Raw genomic sequence first — 9,696 nt, 5'->3', positions numbered from 1 at the left:
CTGACACCACACAGTGTGCCAGGCTTTGGCTGGGCTGACAAGTCTTTGCTGTGTTTTATTTTAATAAAAAGCACAATCAGCTGGTGCAGTGATAAAAAATCAGTTTATCAGGGATAAACAAAACAAGTTATTCAGAGGGAAATGATACATAACTGCTTGTGATTGAAGTCTTTAAGAATTACTTGTAGGAGAAGAAAGGAATTGCATAACAAATTTAACTCCCTGTTTTTTTCTCAGAATATGAGTGAAACGGGGCAAAACTATCCTGTGAGCCAAAACACACAAATGCTGATCATGCTCTTCGGCAGGCCTCTTAAATGCGTTTTTACTGAATTGAATGCTATCACCAATTCATTCTGTAATGGAAGAAAAAGAAGGTGGAAGGTGGAACCTTGTGGAAGTATCCTTTTTTCAGAGAAGACAGAAGACAGAAAATGAGTTGGAAAAATTCTTTTGAGACCTCTCCCCTCACCAATCCAAAAAATGAATACAAACCTAATGCATTGTTTGAAAACTGAAAAAAATACAGGCACAAGAAAGTACTCTCAGTTTACCAGAATCAGGCCTGTTGCAGAGACCCTCAGAGACCATTGTGTCCTTCTCCATATCCCTTTTCAATGCATTTCAGTAATTGCTGCATGCTGTTATCCAGCATCCATGCTTCACCACAGGGGTGTCTGCAGTTCCGTTTTGGCTGAGGAATTTATGGTTTGCAGGGATAAGAGACAAAAGGATAGCAGAAAATGGCAAAAAGGCAAGATAAATCTGGTGGTGCCCTCTGATCTCCATGGTCTGCTGTCTGCAGGCTGTAACCCCATGCAGAGTGCAGATGCACACACATGAATACACACTGCTAGTCTCCCTCTACTTCCCTGCAGTTGGCTTTGCCATGCCACCTGTCTTCATACCACAGGAAGATATTCCTTATTCCCAGGCTTGCTGGAAGGAGGAGGATGAGGGATGGAAAAGGAGGCTGCTGTCAGGATGCAGGGGAAGAGGGGTTCTGTCAGGTGATCCTGCAACTTCCCCACAATGACTCTCTCACTGTGCCGACCCCAGATCAGGGGACACTGTTGGTCACAGACTAATAGGGGCAATTGCACTTTGTGTGTCTGATGGATAAACTGCTATGGTAATTGCCTCTCCACATACTGTATAAACAGTGAATGATAGATTTCTGATGAGCAATCAAGACTCTGGACAGAGAAGGATTAGAGACAGAAATTAATATATATTTGTACATACAGTTATAGATGTAAAAGGTTGATGCCTTGTTGTTCTGGGAGCCAGAATAGCTTATTATGGTCACAGGTCTGAGGTTATATCATGTTTATATTCTAATATCCTGGTTTTAATGTCTAATAACAGTCAGAAATTTTCTGAATTTTTTCTGGTCCAGAAGTGATTTCTATCCACATGTAATTTTTTTGGTAAAATTTGAAAAGGAATGGTTCTTGGGGTTATTTTTCCCTCCCCAAAATTATTCAGGTCTTATCATGGGCTGCTGAAAAAAGGATTTGAGTAAGGCTAAATCCACCTGCCTTCTATCAGGGCATACCCAAGGAGAGGCATCAGCAACTCTTCTGTCAAAACAGAATCCAACCTATGTACATCAGGACTCCACTTCTGTACAGTAACAGAGTGTAGGAAAAAAAAATCTCTGCCACAGAAAGTGAAAGAAGTGAGGTCAGTATGAGAAAAAACAAGGAATGTGGGTGAAGAAGGAAAGTTTGGTGTGCTGTATCTAGGAATTCTGAGAAAGATAGTGAGGGAGGACAAAAGGGTGAGTTATGTATATCTCTGATCAAAAAGGCATTACTATGTTTTAGTTGCTTCTCATTTTTCTCACCATCTTTTGGCAGTTGCTTTGCCTTCTGGGAAGGCCCATGGCCCTATTTTGTTTCTGTGAATATTTTCTGTCAGCTTATGATGAATGTTTCTTGCACTCATTGACTGAGTTCCTTGCAGTGTATCTCCAAGGGCTGCATGGATGTCAGGTAGTCGTGTATTTTCTCTAGGTTCTCAGCACCATCCTCACTGACTCAGGGAACAGGGCTTTTGTTTAACTGCTGTCTCTCTCTGGTGTGGAAAGTAATTGCAAATTTGTATTTACTCTTTTTTTTTTTTTTTAACTGAAAAGGGGGCAGATAACAATCCATGATGCTAGACAATCTTCAGTAAGTACAGACGAGGCTGAGACATTTCAGTACTTTTTTGGCACACACTCGGTGTGTGCCATTTCCTGTTAGTGTCCTTGTTCTTAAGCAAATGTTGCACTCACTGTTTTAAAATGTGAATGCTTTAACTTCTGCACTGCCCAGGGCATTCCTTCTGCTGCTGGCTCAAGTTTGCTTATGGTTTTAATGGCTCAGACTAAACCCCTTCTGAACATTTTCTCACTTGTATGAATGGGTTTTTCACTGCATAGGAGTACTGCGTCATTGCTGAAATGACACTATCTTTTCCTAAAATATGTTTTTATTCCCTATCATCAGCTTGGTGTGGCCACACAAACCATGTACATTCTGTTCTTATTATCTGACTAATCTCTATCAATTCACTCTAGTCCAAAGGTTAGACAAACCCTACAGCTGACATTTGCAGCCTCATATTTGGAATCAGGACTGTGAGAACATCTTTGCTTGAGCTTCTAATCACCACCTGCAGATAACTTTTCCATTTCTCTGGCAACTTAATTATGCATTGTAATTGATTTGGAGCCTATGAAAAAGAGACATCATTGTGAAACGTGATATTACAGATTATATACTTATCTAATTTTTAAGTCCTACATTACATTATTGTCTTTGATGAGGGAGAAGAAAGCTCTTTGTGACTTAGGAAGTTATTCCCAAAGTCTTAATAAGTTATTTGATTTTTTTTTGGTTAGCCAATACTGCAGTCTGAGGATATGAAATCACTTCCTCCCCCCCCTCCAAAAGAGATCAAACAATGGAAATTAGGACCTGTGGATACTCCAAACATTTGCAAATGAACACATATGAAAAAGGAAGGAGGACCACCTAACAGTCTTTTTAGATTGCTCTTTATCAGGGTGTTTCCATCTAAAGGGATGTAAGACTCTGAACCTCCTAGCCAGCATGGGTATATGAAAGCAGTGCTGCTTGACCTACCTGACCTCCTTCTATGACAAGGTGACCCATTTAGTGGATGAGGGGAAGACTGTGGATGTTGTCTACCTAGATTTTAGTAGTCTTTGACACTGTCTCCCACATCATCCTCAAGCAGAAATTAGCTGCTTATGACATGGATAGGTGTGGTCTTCCCTGGATGAAAAACTGGCTGGATGTCTCAGCCCTGAGAGTAGTGGTAAATGGAATTAAATACAATCGGTGACCAGTCACTAATGGTGTTCCCAAAGGCTCCCAAAGTATCAGGGCCAGTCCTGTATAATATCTTTTATTGGTAATATGGATATGGGGATCAAGGACACCTTCAGTAAGTTTGCAGATGGCACCAAGTTGGCAGGACTGTTAGTCTCATGCAAGGCTCTGCAGAGGGACCTGGTCAGACTGGATCAATGGGCCAAGGATAATTGTGCGAAGTTCAAGAGAGCAAAGTGCTGGGTCCTTTCCTTGGGTCACAACAACCCCATGCAGTGCTACAGGCTGGGGGAAGAGTGGCTGGGAAGCTGTCCAGAGGAAAAAGAAGCTGGAGATGCTGGTTGACAGCCAGCTGAACGTGAGCCAGCAGTGTGCCCAGATGGCCAAGAAGACCAATGGCATCCTGGCTGGTATGAAGAATAGTGTGGCCAGCAGGGCCAAGGAAGGGATTGTAACCCTGTACTTGACACTGGTGAGGCCACACCTTGAGCACTCTGCCCAGTTCTGGGTGATACTGTGTATACAGTATGCAGATAGGCAATTACCATAGCAGTTTATCCATCAGACACACAAAGTGCAATTGCCCCTATTAGTCTGTGACCAACAGTGTCCCCTGACCTGGGATGGGCACGGTGAGATAGTCATTGTGGGGAAATTGCAGGATCATCTGTTTTCTTTAAACATGCAGTGTTTAAAGAAAAACATTGAGGTGCTGAAATGTGTCCAGAGAAGGACAACAGAACTAGTGAAGGGTCTGGAACACAAGTCTGATGTGGAATGGCTGAGGAAGCTGGGGTTTAGCCTGGGAAAAAGGAAGCCATGGGGAAATCTTACCACTCTCTACAATGACCTGACGGAAGGTTGTAGACAGGTGGGGTTGGTCTCTTCTTCCAGGTAACAAGTGACAAGATGAGACGAAATGGCTTCAAGTTGTGCAGGGGAAGTTTAGATTGGGTAGTAGGGAAAATTTCTTCACCTAAAGGGTTGTCAAACACTGGAACAGGTGGAGGGGTTGTCAGCCCCTGGGAGCTGACGGAAGGGGGTTTTACCCCTCGTGTGCCGACACAAAGAAGCCCAGAGGTCAATGCTGAAACCCCTCTGGAAGGCGGCACTCAGGTCCTCACCCCAAAAGGGGCTGTATCTTCCTGTCACCGTTATGCAGGCACGCAGGCCAAGGGAAAGAAGGGAAGAGAGGGGACTCTCCCTGTGTGTTCCACGCAGGTTTACTCCTGTGAAAAGACAGGATGAAGAGGCCAGGGGTCTTATACTGGGTATGGAGTAGGGAGGGTCCAGGGATCTTATACTGGGTATGGAGTAGGTGGGGAAAGGGATCCAGCCAATGGTATAGACACAAGCAGGTGGGATTGACGGGAAGGGAACCAATGGGAACAACACATAGGAGGGACTCAGGGAAGGATCCAATGGGGCGTCGAGGAACAAGGAACTTTCTAGACCTAATACATATTAAAGAAGGAAAATGAATATACATAATTTCATACATAAAACAGAGAGACAAAATATTAACCAATCAGGGGAAAACATGCAAAAGACAAAACAAGGGAATCATGGGTTCTCACCATGGCTGAAGTTACATGCTAAACTTGGGTTGCTAACCACCACAGCTGGTTGCCTCGGTTTTTCTCAGGAGAAACAATGGTTGGAGCCACCTGCACTGCCACAAACAGGTTGTCCAGGAAAGTGGGTGAGTCACCATCTGTCAATGCATTTGAAAGACGTATAGATGTGATGCTTAAGGTTATGGTTTAGTGATGGACTTGGCAGTGCTTGGGTAATATTTAGACTTGATGATCTTAGAGGTATTTTCCAACCTAAATGATCCTATGATTGTCTATGCTATTTTTTTCCTGGGAATGTTAGCTCTAATAAGTAGCATTTTAAATAATACCTTCCAGAGTCTGAGTGCCTTTAATATTGGGATCATAACAAACCTGTACATTTTGTTGCAAAACATTAGTAAGAAGCAGAATTACTGTGAATGGTGAATGTTTTCCATCCATAGATCTCTCTGCATATGTGTGCATCAAGATGGCATTCGATAAGACTCGTTATGGATAGGACCAAAATACATCTCAAACTTTGCCGTGCTGAATCTAGAAACAACAAGTTTGGGATAGTTAACTTCCTCAGGAAAACAGGAATGAATTTGTAAGTAATTTAACACATGAGATTCAAAACCTTCAAAAGTCAGACTAGGTAAGATTGCCTTTTATGTATGTTTAAAAGGAGAAATAAATAGAAATTTGGTGTTCTTTCAAAGGTATCAGGTATTACTGTACAGTATATGTGACATAGAACACACCAAGAAAGATTTATCAAAGAAGTGACTGACAGCTTCATGCTACTATTGCACAGTTCATGATCAAACATGACAAAATGGTCCTTAGAAACATCAGACCATTTGCAGACCCACTGGAAAGGAAATGAGAAGTTTTAGATGTGATGGAGACACCTTTCAGATCTATTGGAATGATATGAAGAGCTCCAGAGGGACCCCTCCTTGACATATAAAGACACTGAGGTCTAGAGAATCACAATGCAGTCCACTTCAGGACCTGGAATAAATTTACTGTATAGCAAACAACAGTGCTGCAAGGCAAACAGTGCAAAAAATTAGTGGTCCCTCAATAATCTCCAATCACCATAAATAACATGGAAAATCTAACTTGCACTGAACTTTTGGTCTGTGCACACTAATTCTCTGGAGTGATTCAAAGGATGAATTCATCTGATCTGCTTGCAGTACTCTGAAAAGCCAAAGATGTTGATCGGGAAAGATCAAGGCTTTTGAAGATGGTAAATTTGGATGAAACCAAGAATGTGATAAAAGAACTGGAGGCCTGGCTGCAGAGCCTATTGCCTGTGCTTACGTGCTATAAACAAATGTATATGTACACAGTAGTGCCTTGCTATGCTCATTATCTTGGAGCTACTCCTGTGGAATAAAAAAGTGGGCTTGCATTGAACGAAAAACAAGAGATGTGTGTTAGAGATGTGAAAATCAGCTGTGTTGTGTAGCTTGTCATAGCACCAGGAGCAGGCACCACTACCAGTTATGAGAGTAACTCTGCTGACAGAGTTGTGACTCATACAACCAGTGCAGCTCAGAAATGACTATCAGTGACCTGAGTAACACTGGTTTTAGGAGAGGGTCAGAATTGTTTGCCAATGAGCTTATGGGCAGCAGTAGTGGAGCATCTTTATTGTAACACCTCCTTGTGTTTCAGGAGAAATTTTCAGTTCAGCATGGCTGCAGGTGTGAAATATGAAATATCAATTTTTCCGTGTTTTACCTCTACAGAAGTGAAAATGTGACAAAGGAGAATGCAACCACATGAGGGAAAATGTCTCTGCCTCAGAGTTCACTGGGAATATCTTCAAAAGACTGGTCTCAGAAACACCAACAGGACACCAGCTGGTGCTGACTGCATGTGACAACCTCTCCAAGATGAGATAGAGCAGTCACACAACGTAAAAGTCCCTGACGGTTAAATATGCATTACCTAGTCCTTGTTGGCTTTCAGTCATGCTTCTTTCTTTCTTCACTGGGTTATTTTAGGTCTACAGGAACCTATGTTTCCCTCTAATCAGATTCCTGTAGCCAGGTGCTCTGGAAGTCCTTGGATTTCAAAAGATGGAAGAGTGGAGGAAACACAGTCAGGGAACCTCTGACAGACGGACTGTGTATTGTCGCTGAAAAGACAATAGTCTCATGAACATCCAGGACACAGAACAGCTGTGACTAAGCAGCCAGAGAAAAGCAGAGGGAAAAAAATTCCTAGAATACTCCTTTTATCATTCTTTTATGCATCTAGAGTTGTTGTTATGAATCCAAAGCTTAGATTCAGAAAAACAGAGCCTACTCTTTGCAGCATGTTGAGAACTATTAACTAGCAGTGAGAAAGGTCAGTAAAAAAAAACCTCAGTGGTTGAAGGGACACTGAGAATCACTGGGAAAGAGATCTACAGATATTCAGGTAAGTTCTACATGTCCTATTAAGTTTTGTTGCGTTGCTTGTAATGGAGCAATTTGCGGCAGAGAAGGAATCGCTACTTTGCCACCAGAGCCTCGACTTAGTGCAGTCTGTATCTGCCCAGTGGGGAGATGTGACTGGAAACAAGAGACTTGTGACCACTGACACCACAGATGTGCATTTGAGCAGTGACTCTGAGGCTGAAGTTAAGACATGAGCATGCACGCTACTTAGGAACACCACATAAACACATGAATGCGTGGATTCCTAGGGGTTAAAGGAATAATAAAGGCTTATTAAAGCTGTCTGGATTGGTAGGAGTTGTAATGTTCAATGCAGGCAGCATGAATAAGTATTAATATTTTAAAGTTCTGTGTGGTTTTATGTTCACTTACTGTCATCTAAGTTAAACTCTGACTGAATGTTCTGGTGTTAGTACTTGTGTTGTCACTTTAAATCAAGTTCTTCCTTCAAATTCAAAAGTTTATGAGACTTAAAGTATCCTTACTGGAGTTTGTCTTTCGTTTACAATATAGTGCAAATATAGTTCATGGGGCTACAAGACAGGATGATGCTTTTTTTGGAAAATAGAATAAATGGTGTAGTGTATTCAAATATTGTCTCCTAATTTTTACATGAGAATTCAGCTTTTGAACTCCTATCAACATGTTTGATGTTAAGATAGACTTCACATTCTTTACAAACGAGCTCCATTGATTCAGATTAAACAGTGGTGAGTGGTGTGTCCTGCATCTCATTGTGATCTTTGCAGAAATATGAATGAAATGGCATTTGAAAATTGTTGCAGAACCACAGCCATGCACTTTTGAATATTTCATTAATTAATTATGAATTAAAAAAAAATACGTTGCTGTGCTTCTCAGAGTGGAATTGTCCCCCAAGACATCTCAGGAGGATCATCTCAGTGAGCAGCCTAAGCTCACAGAGTAAACAGAAGTTGTTCCTGTCTCCTAGGATGATTTCGCCCAATTTTTTTTCTAGCCAGAACACTGTTGCTTTTTATTTCTTCTGTTGAGATTTTTCAATCATATACAAGAGCAATTTCTGGTAATCAGGAGGCTGCAGCAGCTGGCTACAGCAGATGCTTAAAAGTTGTCAAAAAATCAAGGCCCATTTTTGCAGAAGTGACATTACCTATCAGGACAGACACAAACTCTGGGGAATCAGCAGTGTTCCTGGAATTGTGGCACCTTGTGCACAGAAACACAGAACCAGGCAAAGCTTTTCTGATGGCACCAGAACCAGCAACAGCTTGCAGGTCTGTGGAACATGCTCTGGAGAAGGGATGCCAGCAACAACTAATGGCCTTCTGGAAATAAAAAGGGCAGCAAAAGCGAAGTAGGAATTTAGAAAACTACTTCAAGTCTTAAAAAATATTGGCTTGAATTTGAGAATCTGGCTAATCTATTTCCTTGAATTATTTCTTCTGCTATCACTTTGAGAAATGCAAGGAGAATGACTCAATCCTCTAGCATCTTACATGCATCTTAGTCATTGTCAATCACAAAAAAGTTACAGTCTGCTTCTCATGTTGAATTGAAACACTTCCTGAGAGAATAGGCATACTTGATGCAATGCTGATTCACTCTCAGCTGCTCACCATTATTAGGTATTCAGCACTGCTAAATTGATACAATTAATTTTCCTGAAGTCCCATAGAAGTCTCTTTATCCTCCTGACATCCCGATATTATTTCTATTCTTTTTTATTGTGGTAGTCAGTTTGTTGCTAAAACATTATTTCTTTTCTTTTTTATTATGGTAGTCAGTTTGTTGCTAAAACAAAGAAAACCCAGCTTTTGCTCTTGCTTTTATATTTGAATCCCACAGAGCAATTACTTTATTCTCATTTTTTTCCACTTATGTGTGAATCACTGCATCTTTCAGAATATGAATCTGTAGAACATGATGCTCTTAGGTATAAAGTGAAAGGATAAAACCTCTTAGCCATCTCCTGAAAAGTCATAGAAAAAGAATCACTGGAGAGGCTGACCTACAGACCAGACAGTGTCCCTTAAACAAAAGTTTGGATATTTTCTGTGAATTATTGAGGCAGATGTTACCATTAAAGATAGGACATACACAAGTATAGACCAGAATGCTTTCCATTAAACATTTTATTCTTCAGTGCACTTGACCAACATGAAGCGCTCAAAGGTTATTACACTTACTCCCTTGATTTGCACAAAACTACCTTTTGTTTTCTTTTTTAATGCCTGTTTCATATGATTCTTGGGCATGGGTGATTTAAAGCTATAAAAGAACAGTTTGAGAAAAGCCGTGTTTAAAAATGGCTCCTAACCCATCCCTCTGGAGAAAAGCATGGTCATGGTAGGTATT

General features: G+C 41.1%; 1 long non-coding RNA gene across 4 annotated transcripts in view; it reads left to right on the top strand.

Moving 5' to 3' along the window:
• The window catches only part of LOC116443219, an 84,093-nt gene extending 76,190 nt beyond the window's left edge, over nucleotides 1-7,903 (top strand). For 2 of the 4 annotated variants that reach the window (XR_004239781.1, XR_004239782.1), the window contains exons 2-4: nucleotides 238-400; nucleotides 5,365-5,510; nucleotides 6,664-7,903. This is a non-coding gene — a long non-coding RNA (uncharacterized LOC116443219). Of the gene's footprint in view, nucleotides 1-237; nucleotides 401-4,907; nucleotides 5,047-5,364; nucleotides 5,511-6,663 lie in introns of those variants that run through there. The other 2 variants (XR_004239783.1, XR_004239784.1) reach the window with 2 other exon arrangements.
• Nucleotides 7,904-9,696: the final 1,793 nt, after the last annotated feature.

The sequence above is a fragment of the Corvus moneduloides genome, chromosome 4 (genome assembly GCF_009650955.1).
Source record: "Corvus moneduloides isolate bCorMon1 chromosome 4, bCorMon1.pri, whole genome shotgun sequence".
Taxonomy (NCBI): domain Eukaryota; kingdom Metazoa; phylum Chordata; class Aves; order Passeriformes; family Corvidae; genus Corvus; species Corvus moneduloides.
The sequence above is the reverse complement of the archived record's forward strand: the minus strand, read 5'-3'. Positions and strand labels throughout refer to the sequence as shown.